The sequence below is a fragment of the Vicia villosa genome, linkage group LG4 (genome assembly GCF_029867415.1).
Source record: "Vicia villosa cultivar HV-30 ecotype Madison, WI linkage group LG4, Vvil1.0, whole genome shotgun sequence".
In the NCBI taxonomy this organism is placed as follows: Eukaryota; Viridiplantae; Streptophyta; class Magnoliopsida; order Fabales; family Fabaceae; genus Vicia; species Vicia villosa.
Window position 1 is genome coordinate 72,211,727 of NC_081183.1, and position 25,310 is coordinate 72,237,036.

General features: G+C 36.5%; 1 long non-coding RNA gene across 1 annotated transcript; it reads right to left on the reverse strand.

Annotated features, from left to right (window-relative positions):
• Positions 1–20,709: 20,709 nt before the first annotated feature.
• On the reverse strand, positions 20,710–22,934 carry LOC131594892 (uncharacterized). Its single transcript, XR_009281589.1, has 3 exons — positions 22,393–22,934; positions 21,924–22,298; positions 20,710–21,313 (listed from the first exon to the last, which is right to left on the reverse strand). It is a non-coding gene; the product is annotated as an uncharacterized LOC131594892 (long non-coding RNA).
• Between the last annotated feature and the right edge of the window lie 2,376 nt (positions 22,935–25,310).

Sequence of the window (25,310 nt, forward strand, 5' to 3'; positions counted from 1 at the left end):
CACACACACACAGATTTTCAAAAAGGTTCCCGTGGAGTACCACGGATATGAGGGGTGCTTTAAACCTTCCCCTCATATAATCAACACCCGAACCTGAGTTCTCTTTCTTGTTTTTTTTTTTAAAAAAAAAACTTTGGGTTTTTCGTTCTTTTCCTTTGAAAAAATAAAGCGCGGTGGCGATTTCAAAACGGAATATTGATTCGAGTCAATCTCATGGCTTCGATGTCAGATTTTCCCCGCTACAGAAAAAGAATCCTTCAAGGAATATGCTCAGAGATGGCGTGAGGTTGCCGCCCAAGTGATTCCTCCGATGGAAGAAAAAGAGATGACTAAGATTTTCTTGAAAACTCTTAGCCCATTTTATTATGAGAAAATGATTGCGAGTGCTCCTGTAGACTTCATTGAAATGGTGGGTATGGGTGTTAGACTGGAAGAAGCTGTGCGAGAAGGCCGTCTAGTTCAGAATGACAATCCGTCTGGTGGTGCAAAGAAGTATGGTTCTTCTTTCCATAAGAAGAAGGAATTAAATGCTAATGTTGTTTCTCATGGGAGGAATGGTCGATCCAGAAATCAACCTCAACAAGTGGCATCAGTGACTCCTGTTGTGAATTCAGTGCCTTTAGTTCCTGTTAATCAACTACCAGCAAGGCGGAATTCGTATCCTCGAATTAATTTTGATCCAATCCCCATGACATACACTGAATTGTATCCTGCTCTAATTAATAAGAAATTGGTTCAACCAAGGTCACCACCTCCCGTTCTAGAGAAACTCCCTTGGTGGTATAAGGCTGATGCCACTTGTGCTTTTCATCAGAATGCTCCTGGGCATGATTTAGAGAATTGCTGGCCTCTAAAGAATGAAGTTCAGAGACTGGTCCGTTCTAGTATGCTTTCCTTCCGTGATATTGGCCCAAATGTGCAGAATAATCCATTGGCGACTCATGAAGCGTCTGCTGTGAATATGGTGTATGGATGCCCTGGGAAGTATAAGATTTATCGTGTGGAACACATCAGAGGATCATTGGTAGAGATGCATGCCACCCTGTGTGAATATAGTCATTATGAGCATAATCATGCTGCTTGTAGGATTTGTTCAGTCAATCCTCGAGGATGTTATGTTGTGAGAAGAGACTTACAAGAGATGATAGATCAAAGGCTCGTTGAGATTCTGAGGGACAGAAATGAAGATGATGTCAATGTGATTGAGCCATGCTTTGAAATTCCGGAATGTGTAGAAATTGGTTATTATGGAAAAGCTGCTGTAGAACCTCTTGTGATATGTCTGCCTAGATCTGTACCTTATAGTTCTGATAAAGCTGTACCCTACAGATACAATGCCACCATGCTGGAAGCCGGAAAAGAAGTCGAGATTAAGCCTCTGTCTTCTGTTGAGAATATAGCAGATGTTAGTAGAGTGACTAGAAGTGGGCGAGTTTTTACTCAGCCCCAAGCAATTGTGGATGTCCAGAGGAATCCTACTCAAGTGCCTGTAAATGATGCGACAAGAGTTAATGATGGGTCGTCTTCAGGAAAGGAAATGGATGAGATTTTGAAGCTTATCAAGATGAGTGATTATAAGATCGTCGATCAGTTGCATCGCATGCCGTATAAGATCTCTATAATGGAACTGTTGACGAGTTCTCCTGCTCATAGGGATTCTTTGATGAAGATACATGATCAAGCCTTTGTGGATCATGATGTGACGTTGGATCAGTTTAATGGGGTTGGGAGTAATATCACTGCGTGTAATAATTTGAGCTTCAGTGATGAAGATTTGCCTGAGGAAGGAAGAAATCATAATCTGGCTTTGCACATCTCTGTCAGTTGCAAGGAGGACTCAATGTCTAATGTGTTGATCGATACTGGCTCATCGTTGAATGTCATGCCAAAATACACTCTTGCAAAGCTATCTTATGGTGGTACTCCAATGAGATTTAGCAATGTGATTGTCAAAGCTTTCGATGGATCAAAGAAATCAATGGTCGGAGAGGTTGATTTGCCTGTTAGTATTGGACCGTTTGTCTTCAAGATTACTTTTCAAGTGATGGACATCTTTCCTGCATACAGTTGTTTATTGGGATGCCCATGGATCCATGAAGCTGGGGCAGTTACTTCGACTCTTCACCAGAAGTTGAAATTTGTGAAAGTAGGAAAGATGGTTGTCGTGAATGGAGAACAAGCTTTGTTGATTAGTCATCTCTCTTCATTCCGTGCCATAGAAGCTGATGATGTGGTCATTGGAACTGCGTTCCAAGCCCTGCCTGTTAATGATGAATTCAAAAAGGATGAAGCTTCCATTGCCTCCTTCAAAGATGCTCAGCTGGTGGTTCAGAATGGACACTCAGGAGTATGGGGACAAGTGGTGAGTCTACAAGAGAACAAGAATATAGCTGGTCTGGGATTTTCTGTCTCAGACAAGTCTGCGATGAAGTCTGAATCTGCTTTTCGTCCTTATCAGGAGATATTCCATAGTGCTGGGTTCCTACATCCAACTCCTCCAGAAGTGGACGCTATCATTGAAGATGAACCAGAGCCAGAAGTGACCAACTTTGTGACCCGTGGGGAGATGATCAAGAATTAGATCATCATTGATGTTCCTGATTATACTCATGCTTCAAAGTAATTTGCTTTTATGTTTTTCAAAAATCCTTTCATTCTGCCCAAGATGAAAGTGAAGTTGTTGGGGCTTTTTTCTGTTTGTTTTAAACATTAAAATCATCAATAAAAGTCATTTTTCTGCATATATATGCTTTTTACCTTTTTGCTTTTTCTGGAAAGTGGTAACACAATAAACCTTTAAAAATATGTTTTTATTTGCCATAATATGCACGATTACATGTTTGCATATATCTATCCTTTTCCTGAAATAACAATCACTTGTGCAGATTAATCAATAAAACCATTGAAAGTAGCACCCTCTCCTAACTTCGAGTGTCCTGTGTATGAGGCGGAAGAAGAGAGTGATGAATGTATTCCTGATGAGATTTCCAGACTGCTTGAGCACGAGGAAAACGCCATTCATCCGTATAAAGAGCCATTAGAAGTCATCAACTTGGGTTCTGAAGAGGATAAAAAGGAAGTCAAGATTGGGGCACTGCTTGGTCAAGATGTTAAGAAGAGGATTGTAGAGCTTCTTAAAGAGTATGTTGACATTTTTGCGTGGTCCTACCAAGACATGCCTGGGTTGGACACAGATATTGTGGAGCATCGTTTGCCATTGAAACCAGAATGTCCTCTTGTCAAGCAAAAGCTAAGAAGAAGTCATCCCGATATGGCAGAGAAGATTAAGATAGAGGTCTTGAAGCAGATTGACGCAAGTTTCCTTGTCACTTCTGTATATCCTCAATGGATTGCCAATATCGTGCCTATGCCAAAGAAAGACGGAAAAGTTCGCACGTGTGTTGATTATAGAGATTTGAATAAAGCCAGTCCAAAAGATGATTTTCCTCTACCTCACATAGATATGTTGGTAGATAGCACGGCAAAATTCGAGGTCTTCTCCTTCATGGATGGTTTTTCAGGGTACAACCAGATTAAGATGGCACCTAAAGACATGGAAAAGACAACCTTTTATTAACTAAGCGAAAACGCCGTTTTTTTACACACTTTGAAAAGGGAAATACAGAGAAACTGAGAGAAAGGACTCTAAGACTTATAAGAAGAGCCGACTTCACTTTCTAACATTTTCTTCTGTTTCTTGAGCTGAGCGTTCTCTGACGTGAGTTGATCGATGATCCAGGAAGCACAAGGGATATGATGAGAAAGTGACGATTGTGTCACTTGTCGATCGAGTACTTCAAGTGACTCATCCTTCTTTCTTAGGATGTTCTGAATCTCAACGTTTTCCGTGTTGACGATCCGATACTTGTTTCTCCAAGCATTCTTTTCTTGGCATACTTTGTTTAACGCCGCTTGCATTTTTTCAACATCGGTGGAGAAAAGGAAAATTGGTTCCCTTAGGAGAATAGGTTCTTGATGCTGATATGACATCCTGAGCTTGAATTCCCTGACGCGTACCCATTGAAGGTAAGGATCCAAGGAGATGCAAAGATGTTTTCCTAACAATCTTCTCCCTTTTGTGTGAACAAGACGCCAGGCTTGGACAATTTCCTTCTTCATCATGTTGCCATGATCGTCGATGTTCTTGAAGAACAGACCCTCCAATTGAATACTACTTGAAATATTTTTCATGGGATAGCCGTATTGACGATGGGATAAAGCTGGATTATAATTGATTCCTCCCTTAGTTCCAATAAGGGGTACGTTGGGATAACTTCCACAACTGAAGATGATCTTGGTTTTGTCGTTGTCAGGACTACACCAATCAATGTCTGTATGAGTGAGAGACATGATTTTGTGTGACCAGTAAAGGCCATCCCTCATGTTCCATAAAGTGCTAGACTTCGGTTGGTGTGAGACGAACCATTCGTATAGCAACGGTTCGCTGCATGTAATTAATCCTCCTCGCTGCAGGTTTCTTGAATGCACAGAGTGATAAGCATCCGCAAGCAAGGTTGGAACTGGATTTCCAATTAAGAAGATCTTAATTGCGTTGATGTCGATGAAATCGTTAATGTTAGGAAACAAGAACAATCCATAAATAAGCAAAGCCAAGATTTCCTCAAATGCGCTCATATCTTGGATGCTGACGAAGTACCGAGCTTGATCAAACAGGAACTTGGAGGGCAATCCTTGAATTCCTCCTTTACTCACCATATGAGTTCTGATGTCGACTACATTCAAGGGAGTAGTTGAAGCAATGATAATGTCGTCAGGATTCTTTTCCAAACCGGAGTACGGATCTTGCGCGTACACGGGTATTCTAATCAGACGAGAGTACTCCTCTAACGTAGGCATAAGTTGATAATCTGGAAAGGTGAAGCAGTGATACGTTGGATCGGAAACCTGTACCAAAGTGGGAAGGATCCCATCCACAGTGTTAGTGCTGAGAAGAGCCAGAAGTTTTCCATACTTCTCCTTGAAAGCCTGGGGGTTGACCACCAGTTTTCCGAGCTTTTCCAATTCCTCGACTTTAGGAGTTTTGAAGGTGTATTTCCTAGCTCTCTTTCTTCCGTAATCCATGGTATGATCCTTAAGTCTTTTCTCCGTTTCTCTCTTTCTATGATGTTGAAAACGTTCGTTATTTAGTTTCCTTGAAAAATGACTCGAAAAAGACTCTTTGGTTTTAATTACTATGATGAATGCATGAATGCACACACAAGAGTTTTTAAAACAAACATGGCATAGAAGGGTATAGTGGTCATGGAGTCACAACGGAAACCTCGCCCAAGGGTAAACTAAGTATAAGGATTTTTGTACCTGTAGAACGGGTTCTAGGGATCTCAGAGTTTTTGCTCAACCTTAAAGATATGTTAACCTGTATCTATAAGAGAGTTTTCTCTGAGTGTAGTATCTGTGTGACAATTACTTTCGTAATCACCGCTCTACGTCTTAAAAAAGGCTTTAAGTGGGGTTAATGTGTTTCTAGGTCCTCCTGGTAGAAATCAGTCTCGGAATGCATTGGCGCAGTTAATCACAACCAGCCAGGCAATTCCCAAGAGTAGATTTGGGAACCAAGATTAGAGGGTCTTCACCGAGAAGACATCCAGCATCCTATCTTATGTTGCACTCAAATCCGGGTATAGGATTTCTCACCACAAGGGGGAATCAAGCCCTTTCCCGATACAGAACATAAAAATATAAACAAGTATAAATGCAGCAAACACATGAAATGACACAGAGGTTAGGCAGGACCTCTCTTGTTTGAGGGGGAATTTGACATCCCTAATTCCTCATTGGGGGCTGGACCAGCACCGGTCAACCATTGGTTTGGATGAAAAACCAAGGTTTTTAACAATCCCTAGTAGAGTCGCCATTTTTCTGTGGTGTCGTTTTCTTTACCTCCCCCTTTCACTTGGGAGGACGGCAAGCTAGACCCTTCACGCGGAATTTAGAAGGAGAATGCGCCCGAGGTGGGATGAATTTTGTTTCAATTCTTCCTACGATATCACACGAACTATTTAATTATCCTAACGAGTAGGAGAGGGGAAAAATATCTCAAATAAACCCTAGAAGTTTGCTAAGTGTGGGGATTCACCTAGACTAGAAATTCTGGAGTCCGGGAGGTCGGTTATACATAGGGAAGATTTTAAGCACCCTACATATCCGTAGTACTCTACGGGAACCTTCTCTGTGTCAATGTGATTGTGTTTGTTGCTGAATGATTGGGAAAGTTTCTCCTTTGTGTTAGGAGAAGGAATTAAATTGAATTAAAAAGAAGACAGACTGACTGACTATTTTTGGTATATTATTAGCTCGCTGAGATTCCTTGTGAACCTCATGCCTACATATCCCTAATTGAAGTCAGAGCTTTTTGTAGTTCGGAGAACTAATTAGGGAAATTAATTATTCTTGGTGCCTTACTTGAAGCTCAAGGTTGAAGCTTGAATTAAATCTCTATTTACAGTAAAGAGACATGAAATCATCTCTACAAAGAGGTATTTATACTATTCCACCACAAACATTTTAAAGTGACATAAAAGATGAATTCATTTCGTTAAGAGAGGGAGCCTACTTGGTTGATCAAGTATGACAACCAACATGCCTCTTGAATGAAAGAAGGATTCTCATCCAAATTAGGGAAAGTGTACAAGTCTGAGTTTGTTTGCCTCAGAGCATGCCTTTCAAAGTCCTAAATGGGAGAATGTTTAAAATTGAAATTGAAATTGAAATCGAAATGTTTGTTTGTTTGAATGTGGTGAGATAGGAGAAATATCTCTCTATAGAGATAAGCCATATCTATCTACTGTTTGAAAGATTTGATTTTTTAGCTGGCTTGTATGAGGCCCAAGCTTGAGGCTTTTTGATTGTTTTTATTATTGACTCTGGGAGATAACTCTACTGGGAATTGACTTAAACTAAGAAGTTTTTGTGTTCTGTACAAAGCCCGGAAATGAGGCTGACTCTAGCTGGAGAGCATTTATTTGATGGGTTTTATTTGGTGTTCTGTACAAAAGCCCAGAATTGTGGCTGACTCTACTTAGGGAGACTCTATTTTGTGCCTTGTATGAAGCCCAAGGTTGTGGCTGACTCTTAACTGGGGAAGTTATTGTGTTCATGCCATGTATGAAGCCCAAGGTTGAGGCTGACTCTTTGGGGAGTTTTACTCTGCTTGAGGATTTATCTATTAAAAGACTGATTTTTTTGGAGGCTAACCCTTTCCAGGGATTTTGAATGATAGAAGAAATATTATCTAATTGAGACTTCTTGTTTTAAAGCCCAAGATGAAGGCTGACACTGACTGAGGATCGATAAGGGTGACAGAGACTGTCCATGTCTCTCATTCCAAAAGGTGTACTCAATATGTGATTGAGACAATCTTAGCTTGTTTAAAGTCTGGTTTAAAGAATGGAAGAAACTCACCAGGATAGGCTAAGAGGTGACTAAAGACCTGGTCCTATGTTTATAAGAAACCTGATGGGTCCTTGTATACAAGCTCAAGAGTTAGCTGGAAATGCTTTTTAGAAGCCTGTGAGTCCTTGTACAAAGCCCAAGAGGAGGCTAATCGAGGGTCCTTGTTATAGCACAAGAGAAAGCTATGTGGTTTTAAACTTATTTTGGCTTTAAGCAAAGGGGTAAGAGGTTTCACCGGGAATAATTCCTCTTTGGGTGGATGTGTCTTAGTTTGGGTTCTAAGGCTTTTTCAAGATGTTTCACCGGGAATAATTCATCTTGAGGGTTTTGAACTACAAATCTCTAATTAGGAAAGAGCCTTCACCGGGAAGACATTCTCAATCCTAGGCCATATTCCTATAATATATATATATAGTTTAACTGTCCTAGGGTTTACACTCAGACGAAGTTCTAAACAATATATAAACAGTTCTATATTTGACAGTAATTTAAATAAAGACTATAAATTGAAAGCTTGTAAAGCCTAACCTGGATGGAGTGGAGGCCTTTGAAGGAGTATGTACAAAGCCTCACCATTAATTTTATTGATAATAGTTGAATATTTATTATAAACAGTTAAGGGTTTTTGAAAACAGAAGAAGTGAAGATGGACAAAGGTCACATAGGTATTTGAAGAGTTTCACCGGGAATAATGCCCTTCAAATACTAGAAGAATGTTTTGAAAACAGAAAGAAGATTTTGTAAATACAGTTTTTTGAAAACAAACTAAGAAAAGAAAAAGGTGCTGGGACTTACACTCAATTAGAGGCCCAGTACTTTGTAGTACTGGTTGACTATAATGAAAACAGTTGTTTGAAAGGATTTAATTGAATATTAAAGGAAAGAAAAAAAAGGGGATGGGACTTACACTCTATTAGAGGCCCAGTACTTTATAGTACTGCTTTTAAAAGAAACAGTTGGAAGATTTGAAATGACACAAGGCTTTTGTTGTCTGAAAACCTTAGTCGTCTGTTTAATTAAGGTTTGAAAACAGTTTTGAAAATTGACAAAAGTCAACTTAATTAGGGTTTAGACAAAGTCTATACCTAATTAAGACCTACATGATTAGGGTTTTATCACAAAAATATTTACAAGAGATTAGGTTTTGAAAATCAAAAGAAAACTATATTTAAAATACTTTAAAATATGTTATTTTAAACCTAAAAAATATATATCAAATAAATAATATTTTTGTGATTTTTTGGGTTATTCATAAAATAGATATATTAAATGATAAGTGTGTGAAAAATGAAGTGAAAATGATTTAATTTGATAGGTGAGTTAATTGGTTGAATTTGTGAAGAAAATAAAGAAAATAGTAATAAAAAGATGTTTTGGTCTCACCATGGTTTGAACCCACGCCCTTGCAATCAACTACTCAAAACAACACCATTGGGCCAACGCGCGCTTGGTGTCAAAGGAGTGACTTCATTGCAATACATATGTTATTCCAGTGCATAGAACAATAAAAGAAATAAAATCAAAAGGTCTGGGGCGAGGGCGATTCGAACCCCAGACCTTGGGTACGCGCAACACACAAACTCTCTTTACCACTGGGCTATAACGATTTAGTCGTTTATGAAACACCTACCACTCAAAATAAAATAAACTCTAACCCTGGATTTGAATTTTGCGCGCCACCACCATTGTCATCTTCAACCTCAAGCTCTCATATTTTTGAAATTCTGAACTCTCTCAATTCTCAACCATTTGCAAAGATGTAAAGATCAAACTTGCTCTAAATTCACTCACGATTCCAGATATATAACTAACATAAATTTATATTAACTATATCTACTGAATTAAACAAAATACGTGAAGAACCCTAAAATTCAAAAACAAAATTAAATGATGACGCTGATGAATAAATGCATGAGAGTAGAGGGCTTTTGATTCTCTAAGGACACTGAATGAACTAGTATCGAGCTTTATAAGAAAGAGTACTTGAATAAGTGTGTTGGGGTTTGAAAAAATACCTCTGAAAATGGAGGTCGTGAGGATGATGGAGAACACCTGGGCTTGTATGAATGATCCTAAAAGCTTCCTTGGAACTCAGTGATGCTAACTGGATACTTATTGCTCCTTGAATGCTCCAGGATTGCTCTACTCGACACCTTCTATTTGAGCTTCAAGTGAACATGGAGGTTGGTTATTCTGTGATTACAGATGTGCTGCAGGCATCTGGATAGCTTTACTATCACCTAAGGAACGTGCCAGGATGCTTTGGCTAGCTTGACACCTTCTAAATTGCTCTATGGACCTCCAACTACACAGGCTCCAAAATGAAAGCAACAATGGTGTTCTCCCACCTACAGAAGTGATCCAGATGTTTGGATCAACTCCAATGAACCTCTTTGAGATGTTAGAATGCTTACTTCTCAAAGAAGAGCTCTGGTTTGAAGAAAACGATTCTTCTTGCCAAAGAACTTTGAAAAACCATAAGCATGAGAGAGAGAGAAGGAGAAAGCAATGAATTGAGTTGCTTTGTTGTGTTTGATACTGAGGTATGCACTTGTATTTATAGGGAAAATGTTCATAGCAATTGGAGATAATAAGTTGGCTTAGTGAAGTGAGTTTGGTTTCCTGGCCATGAAGGAATTCAAAGAATATTCCAAGTGCAATGATGAGCTCTTTGATACCACTCCCTAGCCATCGGTTTTGCTTGATCATAGGGGACAATTCTGATGCAGAAGTGAGCTCCAATTGGTTGGGAAGAGATTCCTTTGGTGATTCATCAATTTGCCATAAATTCCCAAACGTAATCATTACATAATCACATGCCTTTGTTTTTGGGAATATTCTTCAATCCTTATGCAATGATGAAAATGGATGTATGGTATGCTTGCAGATGTATTATGGGTCGTGTAACATCACTTAGTGAAGCCATTTGTACAAAATTGCAAAATTTCAAATTGTACATGACATATAATTTTACTCCATGAGGCCAACTTTGAACAAGCATAACTCCTAGATCAAAATGAATTTGGAGGAGGTTGAGCAAAATTTGGAAAGCCCTAAACATCTACTTCAACTCATTAGTTTGGCGTTTCTTCAGAATCATTTGGGAAAATTGTGAAAAATGAGCCCAGACTTGGAAGAAAACTAGGTCAAAATCCTATATATCTCAAATGATTGATCTTTTGAAAAAAGTTTCTATGTAAGATGTTGTTTTATTTTGCAAGATCTACAACTTTCATGTAGGAAGTTTTTTGAGTTGTGTAGGTGAAATTTTGAGTTCCCATAATGCCCTTAAAAACCCTAATTCTTGACTTTTTGATCCATGATGAATTTTCTTGAGTTTCTTTTGCAAAATGACTCTAATAATCATATATTGATGATATTGATCTTGAAAAGTCATGGTTTGGCCAAAGATCCTAAAAGTCAAAGATAATCTTGTACAGTTGACTTTTTTCTGATGAAGTGAAATCTTGGAGTTTTGTGTTGAATCAAGTTTTCTTCCTCAAATAAGTGATGTGAATGGATTATATTGAGGTAATGGAAGTTCTTGAACCATGTTTTGAGTTTTGGATCCATTTCCTGATTAAAAGTCAACTATCCATGTGAATTGGGGTAAAAACCCTAATTGTCGACCAGATGAAATTGATGACTGTAGACCTTGAATTGAAGTGTAATGTCTTATGGATATTGTCATATGAGATAATTGAAGATTATTGAAGCCTTTGAGTGATGCCTTGGAGCTTTCTAGGGTTTCCCAAATGTGATCCCTGATTTTAGTCCTTGATGGGCTCAAAACCATAGACTGGTGAAGTAAGCAAACTTGGGTCCAGGTGATGGGTGTCTAATCAATCATAGGTGAATAGAATGAAGTTTTTGAGTCCTATGTTTGTGTTGGAGACCATCCGTTTTACTGATTGATCCTTTGCCTGAGCTCTTTTGTTTCTGATGAACAAGTGACTGTTCTGAGTATCTGTTTTGATTCTGATGAAAAGCCTGAAAGTATGACATCTCAGGGGGGGTCAAAATTAGGGTATGACATACGGCATGAAAGCAGTTTTCCCAATTGAAGTGGAGATTCCCTCACTACGAGTCCTAGCGGGCACAAAACTAGAAGAGTCGGAACGAAAAAAACCCGCTTCAATCATCTTAATACAAGAGAAGCGCCTGAGATCTTCGTGCCACAGACAAACATATCAATAGAGAATGAAGAAAGTGTTTGATTAAAAGGTCCGCCCTCGAACTTTTCAAGGAGATATAATGCTCAAGAAGATTTCGTTGCCTCGACTTGATTCTTGCGGGAAATGGAACCCTAATTATGAAGGTCCTTATGTCATAAAAACAATCTTCTCATGTGGGGCACTTGTCCTCACAACTACAGATGGGGATGAGCTACCGCATCCTATCAATGCTTATGCAGTTAAAAAAAACTATGCTTGATTAAATGGCGGAGGTATAAGCTACAAACTGAAGACATACTACAAAGGGTAGGGATTTGTGTAATCATCTACTTCTAGAGGAAAAATTACTAGGGCCCTCAAGGAAAAAGAGCAACGGCAGTATCAGTATCATTTCTATTTGTCATTTTCATTGTATATTTTAGATTTCATGCAGTTACTTCTTTATAAGAAATTACATTTTGTACATTCGCCTATTTAAGGCATTCATTATTAATAATATACAAAGTTCACTTTACCATACCGACTTTGTAAATATCAACCTCTTTCTTCCGATATCATTTGCAAAAGATAAACGTTGATTCCTTCATTAACTTTGTACTGAATTTATTTTGGGGAACTAATAAACAAAAGCTCTAAAACAAAACTTTGGAAAAATCTTCGGAGGAAAAGTCCATTACACATACGGGAGACATCTTTGTTAAAATACAGCAACACATTAGGTTATACCAAAGGTACTAGACACTATGCAAAGGTTTAAGACAAAACTCAATTGGTTACAAGGAGATAAAATTTTGGAGTTTCATTCAGCATATACATATGAACATTAGCAAACAACATAAACGCAATCATTACACACAAACAGCATACATTTTGCATATAGACATTAGCATACAGCATAAACATTGTTCATACATGCAAACATACATAAACATTACATATATTCAGAAAGACACACACAATACGATTCACTTATAAACCTACGACATAACTTTGTACATATGGTATGTGCAGCACCAAGTTATTTGCTTATACTTCTTACCCCTAAGGTTGCGTTAAGAAAGTATAAATTCAGGATCTGCAAATGCTTGCTATGTAAAACTCTAGGTTGTAGCAAGTTAATCCTTAATATGAGAATCTGTGAAAACTTGTTAAGCTTTAGCGAGTTAATTTTCCATACATTTTCCTACCCTTTGGATCAGTCCTAAAATAAAGTAGGACCTATACTTCTTACCCCTAAGGTTGCGTTAAGAAAGTATAAATGTAGGATCTACGAATGTTTGCTACGTTGTAGCGAGTTAATCCTTAATATGAGAATCTGTGAAAACTTGCTAGGCTTTAGCAGGTTAATTCTTCATATTTTTCCTTCAATTTGGATCAGTCCAAAGATAAAGTAGGACCTATACTTCTTACCCCTAAGGCTGCGTCAAGAAAGTATAAATACAGGGTATGCGAATGCTTGCTATGTAAAACTCTAGGTTATAGCAAGTTAATCCTATATATAAGAATCTGTGAATACTTGCTAGGCTTTAGTAAGTTAATTTTTTATATATCTACAACTATACTGGACGGATCCGAGATAGAATTTCAACCCACACTTCTTAGGTAAAGAAAGTGTACATCAGAAACTACGAATGTTTGCTATGTCTATCCCTAGGCTTTAGCAAATTAATCCTTAAAACATAGTACAAGAATCTGTGAATGCTTGCTTCGTCAGTCCCTAGCCTTTAGAAAGTTAATTCTTCATGTTTCCCCAACTCTAATGGATTAATCCTAAGTTAGAGTTTGGACTCGCATCACTTACCCCCCTAGGACGCGGTAAGAATTCATAATCATCTTTGAACTTTCTCGGATTTATTATAATTATAGAGTCGACATTCGTATTCCTTACTTCATAAGTCAGAGTAAAGGAACGAAACGCGTGAAAAATGTATCTCGTGGCTATGAGTGTCAATCTTATAGCGAAACGGATATGTCAATTCGCAAAACTTGGTATGGATAGATTAATTATTCATTCCTATTTGTCGGACAAATTTAGGGGTCTTCCATTATTTAATAACTCTCCGATCTAAAACGCGTGAGACCTTATTCTCACGCCCTTCAATCGAATAGTAATTAAATAGGGGCAGCTGTCATACCCCAAAATTTGACCTATCATTTTAAATATTTATTTATTCTAGTATTTTTACTACAATTCTTTTAAGCTTACTATTAAGTTACAATGGGGTTTATACTTAAAGAGGGGTGTCTAGAAAAAAAATTATGGGCTTAACATACCAATTGTTAAGCCCATTTCTTAAATCATTTTAAACAGGTGGGTGCATTTTATTCTAGAAAATCATGTTAATTTCAACTAAAACCACTAGACCCATTAGAAATAATTAAGTTTTATATAATTTATGTCTAAACTTTTGTTAGTTATATAGATATGTATTTAACATTATATTCTTGGGCTATATATGTTCAAAAAAAATAAAAAATTGTTCTATTTAATTGATATTTCTAGTGTTATTATTATTTTTGTATTTCTAATTATTTTAGTATAATTAGTTATTAATATACTATTTACTAAGTATATTATTATTATTATTATTATTATCATTTATTAGAAGTTATTGACTATTAATACTATTATTTGATTATTATTATTATTATTATTAAGTGATTAGTAGTAGTGGTTAATATTGTAAAATTAACAAATTTATGACTAATATCCGTGTTTTATTATTAAAATTGGGTTTAATTTAATTAAATTTTAGGATTAGTTGACTTGGTCAACTAGGGTTTGAAGAAAAACCCAGTTCATCTTCCTCTACCCCAGTGGTGCCGCTCTATCCAAACACCGAACCCTAATCTGAGTTCTTGCAACCAGGCCCATGAATCAAACAATTAATTCAAATATGCAGAAAATAGAAAGATCATTGCATTAAACAAACAATAATATATTACATTCAAAATCAAATCAAAAAAGGATTACAAATCAAAATCCGAAAATCAAATTAATTGAATGTTGAATCAAAATAATCAAGACTAATAATCTAATTTCCTAATCTAAAAAACCTAAACCTAACTATAAATTAAAACCTAAGAATCTACAAAAGGGGAGGAAAAACAGAGAGGATAAATCGTGAAGATTGTTTTGCTTCCTTGCTCTGGGTACCTGAAACATAGGAGAGAAGAGAGATTAGATTGAAAGCCAAATCATAGAGGAAAATCGTAAAGAATTTCAGGAAGAGGTAAAGTTTTCAATCTAATTAGCTTAGGGTTTTCAATTTGCATGCTTGAATATTGTTTGTTGTTTGAATCTAGACGCGAATTAGGGGTTAGGGTTCACGAATCAGGGTTAGGGTTCTTAGAGATTCACGTTTCTGGGCTTTACTAAGGGTTAGGGTTCATCCATCAAGGGTTATGGTTCTTAGGGTTCACCTTTAGAACCCTAAGGTTCCTAAATCCTAAGAGTTAGTTGCGGTTCTAGGTTGGTTTGAGGATTGGCCGAAGGAAGAAGATGAAGATTCATCTTCATCTAGGAAGGGTTTGAAGGTTTCTGGGTTTTAGGGGGTTTGATTGTTAATTACTAAAATCATCAATTAGTTTAATATAACATGTTTTATTTATTTACTTTGTTAATTAAACAATTTATATGATTAAAATATGTTTTGACAAATAGGTTCAATAATTCTCTAAATAAATTTAGTTGAATATAAAATAGCTATAAAAACCTATTCATCTTAATAACTTCTTAAATAATTTAATTGATGTAATTAATTGTTTTAAGTTTATACCATTATTTTATGTGTTTAATTTAATTAGATAATTAAGTAAATTACTCATAATAAAATAATTCCTTTTGTAAAATATATCTCCAATCATAAATTTTGTACAAATTGAAATACTCTTTGGAGTATTTTAGTATACAAAATTCTTCCCACTAATCTCTGTTCCTTTAGTTTAACCTTTAGGAAATTAAGATAAAAATAAATCCTGTCTATAAAAATATAACTATTCTAAAATAAATCCTTATTTAAAAAACACTTGTCTTACTTTTAATATTAAAAAGGTACAAAAATAGGGGTTGTATACAATATTATTCTTTACTCATAACTACGAACTACGCTAACTGCGAAACTACGTAAAACACATTCCACATACAACAATAATGGTGTACAACCCCATAAAAAACACCAACAAAAAAACCGAACTACGTAGACTCTGATCCTCCATAAGGAGGTACGTAGGCACTTGGTAACAAGGCGAGTCCCCTTCCCATAAACCCAAATAGGTTTAAGGTTTTATCCTTTACCATATTTGTTATAACCATTTGTTAGCCACAAACCATAAACCTTACCTTAATACTGTTATCCTATAAACCTTAAGGAATGGTTAAGGGTGCCTAACACCTTCCCTTGACCCTAATTTCTCGAATTACCTAGAATCATCTATGTTTAGGTTTTTTTTCCCATTTTTACCCTTTATCCTTAGGATAGAATAAATATAGGTGGAGACTCTGTAATTTAATTTTAAAAGCTTAAGATTTAAATCCGGTCATAACACATATCGAAAATTTTTGTTTTGAAACCGTGAGGTGTGAAAATGATTTTTGAGTGTGAGCAAGCAATTAGGAGCATCTACCCACTAAGTATTGGTCTTTCCTATTCTATGTTGTTTCCTCTAGAGATAGTATTATCCATGTCATTAGTTGGTAGGAAATCCTATCTATTAGATGTGAAGGGACATGCATAGGGTCATCGAATAGTCATCAAAGACAACATTTGTAAGGATATCTTAACATTCTCGAATGGACTATCATCATTTTGTAGGGTCATCGAGGACAAGATCATTTTTATGAAGGCAACTCGAAGGGTCATGGAGGGACTGTGATCTTTTTGTGCCTAAGGGACGATGATGATTTATTTGTGAGCGTGATTTGCTAAGATATCCCTACGTTTGAGGCATATGGCTCTTGTAATCGTAAGGCAATAAGAGAGATTACCCTAGAGGTGTATGTCTGAGAAGTGTATTCTTTTCAGTTTATTTATCTTTTGAATTTAAGTTAGCTATGTCCCATTTGTTAGTCTTTCCATGCACACCTTAATTACTAAAAATTATATACAGTAATAGGCAAAACAAAATAAAGGTCCCAGAGTATGACAAGGCTTCGGGAGCGAGGGTACAATAATAAAATGGGGAAAAGTAAAATTCGAATTAACTATTACAACCTAGGAGAAGATACAATAATCGGTAAAAAAAAGTGGAAAAGAAAAATCTAAACTATTATAAGGCTTTGATTAACATATACAATATTCTAAAAATGAATAATAGGCAGAAAAAAATCAAAAGAGAAATTAGGGTTTGGAAAAAAAGTTTTAGTGCTAATTAAATTAATTATTAGGTTAAATTAATGAAAATATGACTTATTATTAACCCCAATTATTTAACCTAAACCTAAATATTTAATGGATTTGGAAAATTAGATTATGGCCAAAAAATTAAGAATAACCCTAATTTGGCTTAAAAAGATTTTGGCCAAAAATGTTAGAGATTTAGTAATAAAAAAGAATATCAGTGTTATTAATTAAATGGAGTGAAAAACAGGTGTAAAAAGGATGGGAGATGGGATTTCAACCCATTCCCTCTTGGCCAAAGGAATTCTCCATTGGGACATGCAGGTATTCTTGTTCCTGAAAAAAATGACACCAATAATGATAGTAATAATAGAATAAGTAATAATAAAAAGGGAAAAAATAATAGTAAAAATTAAAAAAGGAAAAGGTAATGATAAAAAAAGGTTAGTGGCTTAAAAAAATGTATTAGTGGTTAGTTTTAGGAAATGGCCAGAAAAAATTGTATGGGGCAGGACTTGAACCCATCCCTTGAGGTCAAGGGATAAAGCTCCATACCTGCACTAATTCTCAAAACAAATGATCCAGAAACATTCTATGCATTCATAACACAATAATATATGATCAAAACATTTTGATCCTCACCTGCAATGTTCTGGTTGAGAAAACAATTGGAAAAATAGAAAAGTGATTAAAATAAATTCGGGGCAAATCGAAACAATAGTTTCAGAACTCAGTTGATAGGCTGGAAAATTTATCACAATAATGTGGAAGGAGAATTGGGAGAGTTTTTGGAGGTGATTGTTGGCTTTGTGAATAAGGGTTGAAAATTAGTATTTACGAATTTTTGTACGTGAGAAAGTAAGAAAAGAGGGAGAGTGTTCATTCCAAAAACTGTGAAAATAGAGTCCTATTTATAGATGAGAATTAGGTCAAGAGTTAAATGAAATTAATATATTTTTGGCATGGTTTTGATGATTGAAAATTTCTTGTTGATTCAAGTCTTGGTGAGCAAAATTATGAATCTGAATAGTTTTGTGACTGAGTGCGAGATTTGATTTGAAAAGATTTTATTTATTTTTTATGATTTTTGACTATTTTTTGCATAAAATAATGATTTTAATGAAAAAAAATAATATTTTTAAAAATGCATTAATTAAAAATACAAAAACTGAAATTAAAATAATAAAAAATATAATTTTGGATTTTTTAAATGAAAAAATAAAAATAAAGTTAGAAACAAAATAAAAGGCGAAAATGTCAAAAGTTGGAAAAGTGAGATTCGAACCCCTGACCTTATACTTGCAAGCCTTACTCTCAAATCCTTACGAACTGGGTTTTGTCACTTATTTGAAATAAAAATCCAATTGAACGTGTATGAAGCATAGATAAATATTTTACTATTTATTAAAATATAAATAATTTAAGAGTAAACTATCTACTATAAAGCTAATACTAAGCAATTGACCAATCTGTCTTATTTACCCGTCCACTAAAAAAATTTCACTACAAATTGGACATTTACGTAATTAATAAATTAAGCATACACTTTTAATTTGGAATAATAAGAGCATGACAAGTGGTGCATTATGTCAAAGAAGCCAACATGTGTCAATTTATCATTGGCCACATTTCAAAATCATCCCTCTTCTTCCTCCTCACTTTAGTTCTCCCACGTATTCTCTTCTCTCTCTTTCCCCTTTCCCTGAAACCCTAATCTGCCGCCGAGTCACCAAAATTCAAGCAAAGACAAAAATAGCATTAGGGTTACGATCGATAACTAGAGATCTAACAATCGACAGAGAAAAGTGAAGAACTGATGCACGTCCAACCCAACATCGACATAGCCCTCGCCAATCTCGTAACACCCCATAATTTCCATTATTTAATTTAATTGGAATTTAAATTAACTATTTGGGTTAATTGGAATTTTTGTTAATTATTGGAGAAATTATGAAAATATGGTAATTGGGCCGGTGTGACAATTAGTAGAAAGGGGGGGGTGTTAGTTACTAAGCCTTTTTCTAAAGTGGAATTCTATTTTTCATAAAAGAAAGAAAAGAAAAAGCAAAAGAGGAGAACTCAAGGAAGAACGTGAAGGAGCTTTGGAAGAGGAAGAGGAAGAACCAGGAACTTTTGCTAAGGTTGGGGGACTCTTCTGATTATCATCTATTACGTATTTATGAATGATAGAATTTAGTATATATGTTATTTATCTCGATTGGATGTATGTTAGTGTTGCACCCCAAAATTTGCCCATCCAATTTTTATATCTAACCGGCTTATGCATCTTATAATCTCATTCATTTAGGTCGTCCTACATACCATGCATTCATTACATAAACTTGGGATCATTGGATAAGGAGCATGTTGCTCCAAGAGTGCACATGATTTGAATGTCTACACCTAACATGGAAGATCTCATTGATGTAATTAAGTATCGTTTCACGGTGCTTGTGTTGTCAGATGGAATTTTAGAGGTGAACCAAAGATAACCATGGTGTAACTTGTTTCTCAAAGCTCATCGAGATCTTTGATCCTCAATTGAGGATTGAATTCATTTCATTACACGTGGCAAGTTCTGAACAAGATTTCAATGTCTTAATATGGAAAAGAACCGTGTGCATGATCATTTTGGGGTTTAAGGAGCATCAATAAGGATTTTTACTTTTGGTCAAAATCAACGAGGACATTTCGGCTGTTGACCAAGGTCATATTGGAATTTTATTCTTGTCTGTCATGCCATTGCTACAAAGAGAATATTTAAGGTTGAACCGATGAAGGACAAACTAATCTATCCAATTCAAATTTAAAGAAGCCATTTCATTTTCAAGACAGGCTTAATTGGCATTACACTTTCTTACTGTTTCATGTATTACATCACAAAGGAAAATATACAGAGAACCATATAAATGTCAAGCAAGCTACAATGAATATATTCCTAAAGTTGCTTCAAGCTTGCATCACACCAACTCCAGGACCTCATGATCATTCTTCAAATTCCACATGATGCTAGGCTTTAATTATATTAACCTGTATAACAGAGAGTCAATTCAGCTTCAGTTTGCGGCAAACTCGACTCTGGTTCACAAGCCAGCTCATACCATCTAGTATATATCATCACAGTAAAAAACCAATACCATCAAGAGCCTGCATAATACATAGAAACAAGCTCAGAACCGACAGTGCTATACCAAAGAAAAACGCAGGTTATATCAATCCATACATTCAAACATTCACCTACACATATACATACAAAAATTCAGTCCCTACATCAATACACACACATACCAAACCATCAAACCAATACAGAAATCAATATACCCTACATCCATATTGTTGCACCCCAAAATTTACCCATCTAATTTTACTTCTAATTGGTTTAAGCTTCATATTCATTTACATCTTAGGTCATCAATAAAATCATGCATCATTAAACAACCATTGACATTGGAATCAGAGATCTTAAATTATTAAAGTTTCTCTATTTCTATACTTCGAGACTGATTCATCTTCAAAGATCCTTCAAAATGTTGCTATGGAATTAATAATACATAAGCGCTATTCTTTCAATCGTTTGTCGCTTGTCAAGGAAGTTAACATGATTTGAGGAACTAAGATCCCATTAAGTGACAAGTATGGGATTTGTGCATAGATACCAAGGTGTTACTAAGGTTCATTCATTTAATCTAAAATAAGCCCAATGCGTTTCAAGGCCGTGCTCATTCAGAGAAACATTCAATTCAATTACGCATAGAAGGAAAAGTTGAACCTGTAACGGGATGTAAAAAAAAAAGGAAGAAAGGATTCTAATTTCATTTATTTGAAAAAAGAGTTATGTTATTACAAGGCCATCATCATTACATCAGTACAGTACCAAATACACCATTACACTACATTACATTACATTTACAACAAGACAAACCACAAAATTTGCTCTTAGCCTACTGTCCTAATTTTAAGCTTCCATCAATTGTGTGTTTGCTTCAAAGCTTCAAACCATTCAACCAAGACAATAGCTCCCTGCATACAAAAAGGATGGCAGCCATTCCACACTTCAAGTCAAGATCCTTCAATAAGATTATAAACAAAATACTGTCAAGTTCAAACCAGCATACACATATGCTAAAGCATTCATTCTATTTCCAGGACGCTACACAAAGGCCTTTATGAGACATTCAATGGTGATTCAGAATTCGCTTTGCCATAAGAGTTGGATCTTGACTGTCAACCTTTGAATTCAGTAGCGGCTTCTGAGGTACTGCCTAAACCATGGTTCTCGGAGGGACGCTCCTGATGATTGGAGTTGGACTTACAACCTAATACTCTATTCAAACAACGGATTTAACCAACATGAATCCGCTGCACAGTTTCGGATCGAAAACAGCCCTGCACCAGTTCAGAAAAATAACAGGCTAATCAAAGATCTTCGATTACAGAAAAATCCAGGAAATACATACCAGCAGCCTACACAAACCATATATTCAAATAAACCAAATCCTAACAGGGGCATACATATCTATTCATAACAGAATACTACATCAGAAAAACAGTACAGAATCAAGCATGTTTAAACAGGTCCGAATTCGTAATCCAATCACATACAGCTGCAGCCATTTATATTCAGCCCTGCACCATTCAAGAATCATACCAAAAAGAGGCCATTCAAAACAGAACCATAGCCATACATGTCATACACATTCAGATATGAAAAACTTTGCTAACAGGGGTTAACTAATACTAACAGTCAGTTTGATTAACTTTTAACTATCAGTCCTCGTTGAACCAAATATCACTTCTACTATCATTTTAACCTTCACTAACAGAATATTCCTATAACCAATCCTAACAACATAACTAATGTGTAACAAACTTTCTAACCATAACTAATTTTTCCTAACAGATTTCTAACAACCTAGCCAGGTCATAACTAACTTCTAAACCATCTAACAGAATCTCCAACTGAACTCTAACAGAAAAAGGAGAGTAGAAGACTAACCTTCAACTCTATATAACAGGGGCTTCACCATTGTTCAGGGTCTTCTTCAATTCATTCTTCAAGCTCTCTCCACTTCACACCATTTCCATCTTCATCATTCATCAAAGTTCAACTCTCTCTTCACTTTCACTCTCCCTTCACCATTTTTGCTCTTCCCCATTCATCTCCACCTCCACATCATCTTCACTTCACTCTCTGCAACTTCATCCATCTCCTTCACCTTCTTCAATTCAATCCTCAAGCTTCAGCCATCTTCAATCTTCCTCTCCACTCTCCATAACTATTCAATAACAGTTCAGAAATCTTCAATTCTTCCCCCTCTCAATCTTCAATATTCTCCAATCTTCGACACCTCTTAGCCGTGATTTGATTCATCTGTATCACAACAAGGAACGTAACAAAATTCAACGGAAAATAAGAGATTGACAGAGAAATATAGGAAGGAAAAGATTGTAACAAGAAAACTCACTGCGGAATCTTCATCGGAATTCTTCATCAATCACTCCGCAGAAGCATCACAGTTCGCCAATCGTCTTCATCTATTCGCAACCGAATCATCAACCCCGCATCGAGATTCAACCTTGAACCTTTGGCTTCTTTGAATCGATATCCTTATCACTACAACACTTCTGCATCATCATCATCATCATCATCGATTTACAACTTCAACATTCATCACTTTGGCCGAATCATATACAAACAATATCATCAGCACACGTCACGATCTACGGAATGTAAAAGAGGAAGAAGAAGCAAAGTATTGCCTCTGGATTTCTCGCCATCTTCATTGAGCCTCTTGCTTATCGGGGGCGAGATGTAACGGATCTGAGATGGAGAGTTGGATTGAGAGACGAAGAGGTGATGATCGAAGCAAGGAGGTTCACGGCGGTGCTGTAATTTTTCGATCGGAGAGGAGAGCGAAGCTCACCGTGCCGCCGCTCGCGAGTGAAGGGGAAGAAGTTCAGAGGATTTGATACGACGCAACAGAGTAACCCTAATTTCTCAATTTTATTTATCATTTTCTTTTATTAATTAACTTCTTTTCATTATTATTTTTGTAATAATAAATCTGGATCTATAATTACTTTGGGCCACGAAATTCCTTGATACACCCATGATGCCCATACTGCCATTTTGGCAAGAAAAATCTGATACAAAATTCTGAAAAATTGGAAATACATTGGGTTCACACCCCATTGGCCCATCATACCACTGTTTTTTTGACAAGAAACGAAATCTGTAACAAAAACGCCCCTGGGCCAAATCACCATGGGCCCGGCGCCCAGCAATCGCTCTTCACACCTAAATTCGATTTTTACCCCCCTGTCTCATATAAAATTAGTAGAATTTAAGTTTTAATTAGATTCTTCTCCTATTTCTTTTAAGTAATAAAAACACTAATTTTCACTTCTTGTCTTTTAGACTTTAATACAAATTGTTGTCATATAAGAAATGTTTATAAAAATATTAGTTTTTTTAGGCTAATCATTTTAATCTCTTTTGTTCAAATTAGAACTCAATTTCTCTCATAAAAATCAACATAAAAATAATAGTACTTTTAATTCACTTTTGTGCTATATTTTGACTTGTTCTATTTCATGCTCTTGTACCATTTTCATGTATCCTACTTGTTGACTTCTAATGGTGATCTTTATTTTCATATTCTTTTATTCCTAACCTTAGGTAGAAACCATGATAACATTAGGTAGAAATTCCCTTCATACTTAGGCTAGTTTCTTTTCCTTTTCAACTTTAAAACACCTAACAACTATCCAAATTGAATCCCCATAAAAAATACCAAGAAAATACTCTAAGAAACATTAATAAAATGTGAAAATCATAAAAAGGGAATGGAAGCTTGAATCTCCCTTGCTTAAGGGAATCATTCGAGTGCTTGGATCTCCCTTGCTTAAGGGAACCATTCGAGCGTAAGTTCCCAATTTCTAAAAAACACAAACCACAAAGCAACTCGAGTTTCCCTTCCTTTAGGGTTCGACTTGAAACGCTCAAAATCACTTCTTCATCTCGCCTCCGAGGCATTCTTTCCCTTAATCGGACATGTTGCTTCCTTTCGATCGCAGACTGGTAACGCATAAGACTCCACTCAACGAGTTGCTATCCTGACGCTAGATTGCGAATGTAACTCCGTCCACTAAAAAACACAAAAACAAACAAAAACTAAAGAGACGAACTACGGCGCTCTGATTCCTGAAAAGGATACGTAGGCATTAGGTCGCGGGGCCTAAGCGAGCACAACTATTTATAAACCTTATTTTCCCCGTATTTCTTTTTCTTTCATTTGCATGCATTCCCTTAGCTTCACATTTTCGCGAGCGTGCGACAGCTGGCGACTCTGCTGGGGACCTAAGCAAGTCGATCCTAGCCTTTGTTTGTTGTTTGTTTATTGGTTGTGCTTATATATTGTTTATGTTTTGCATTGTTTACTTTATGCTTGCATATCATGTTTATTTTCTCGCATTCTGGACTATATTATGGGCCCCCGTGGGGGCCACATATTTTTCTGCTTGTCTTTGCAGGTGGGGGGTTTTGTGAGGTAAAAGACCCACTGCCCAGGCCAGTTACACATAGGATTAGCGTGGATGCTCATGTTGACTCCCGTAGCGCTTGCTATGATCGAGCTTGACATGGGGTACCACAACTGGGCGAGGTTCTTTCATGGAACACTGTGTCTGGCACGCTTGTTGCCTCAAACACTTTGTACCCCATGGGAATTGTAGACCCTGGTGACCATTAGGGACCACCCGTCCGTGTCTAGACTACATACCCGTGAGATTGGGAGGGGACAGGAAACCTGACCTTCATCATACCCGGATTTCTGCTATTCAACAAAAGGCGTCGAACCTTTGATCCTGGGACGTTTGACTTATACAGAAGTTCTACATCAGTTATCTATCAGAATCAACGTCGAACCTCTGAATCTGGAAGGTTCGACCTTATTTGACTTATGCAAGGGTTATCTATCAGAATCAACGTCGAACCTCTGAATCTGGAGGGCTCGACCATCTTTGGCTTATGCACAAGCTATTTATCTAGAAAGCAACGTCGAACCTCTGAATCTAAAGGGTTTGACCATATCTTATTGACCATGAGAAGCTGCGATCCAAGAGGCCTTGATCCTTGATCCTGATTTATGATACATTTGCATCTTCATTAACATTTTTGCATTCATGCATGTGCATCCATGGTTACCAAGACTCTTACACTCTTCCTCTCCATCAGATCCGTTAAGACGATTCCTCCACACTGATATCTGACAAGAGCTCACAGAAGAAGAATTATGGGGAATTACAAATAAGATCAAGCTACCATCAGAAAACTACATGCCCCCTAAAGGGGGCACCTCCCACCACTGGAGCCTGAAGACTT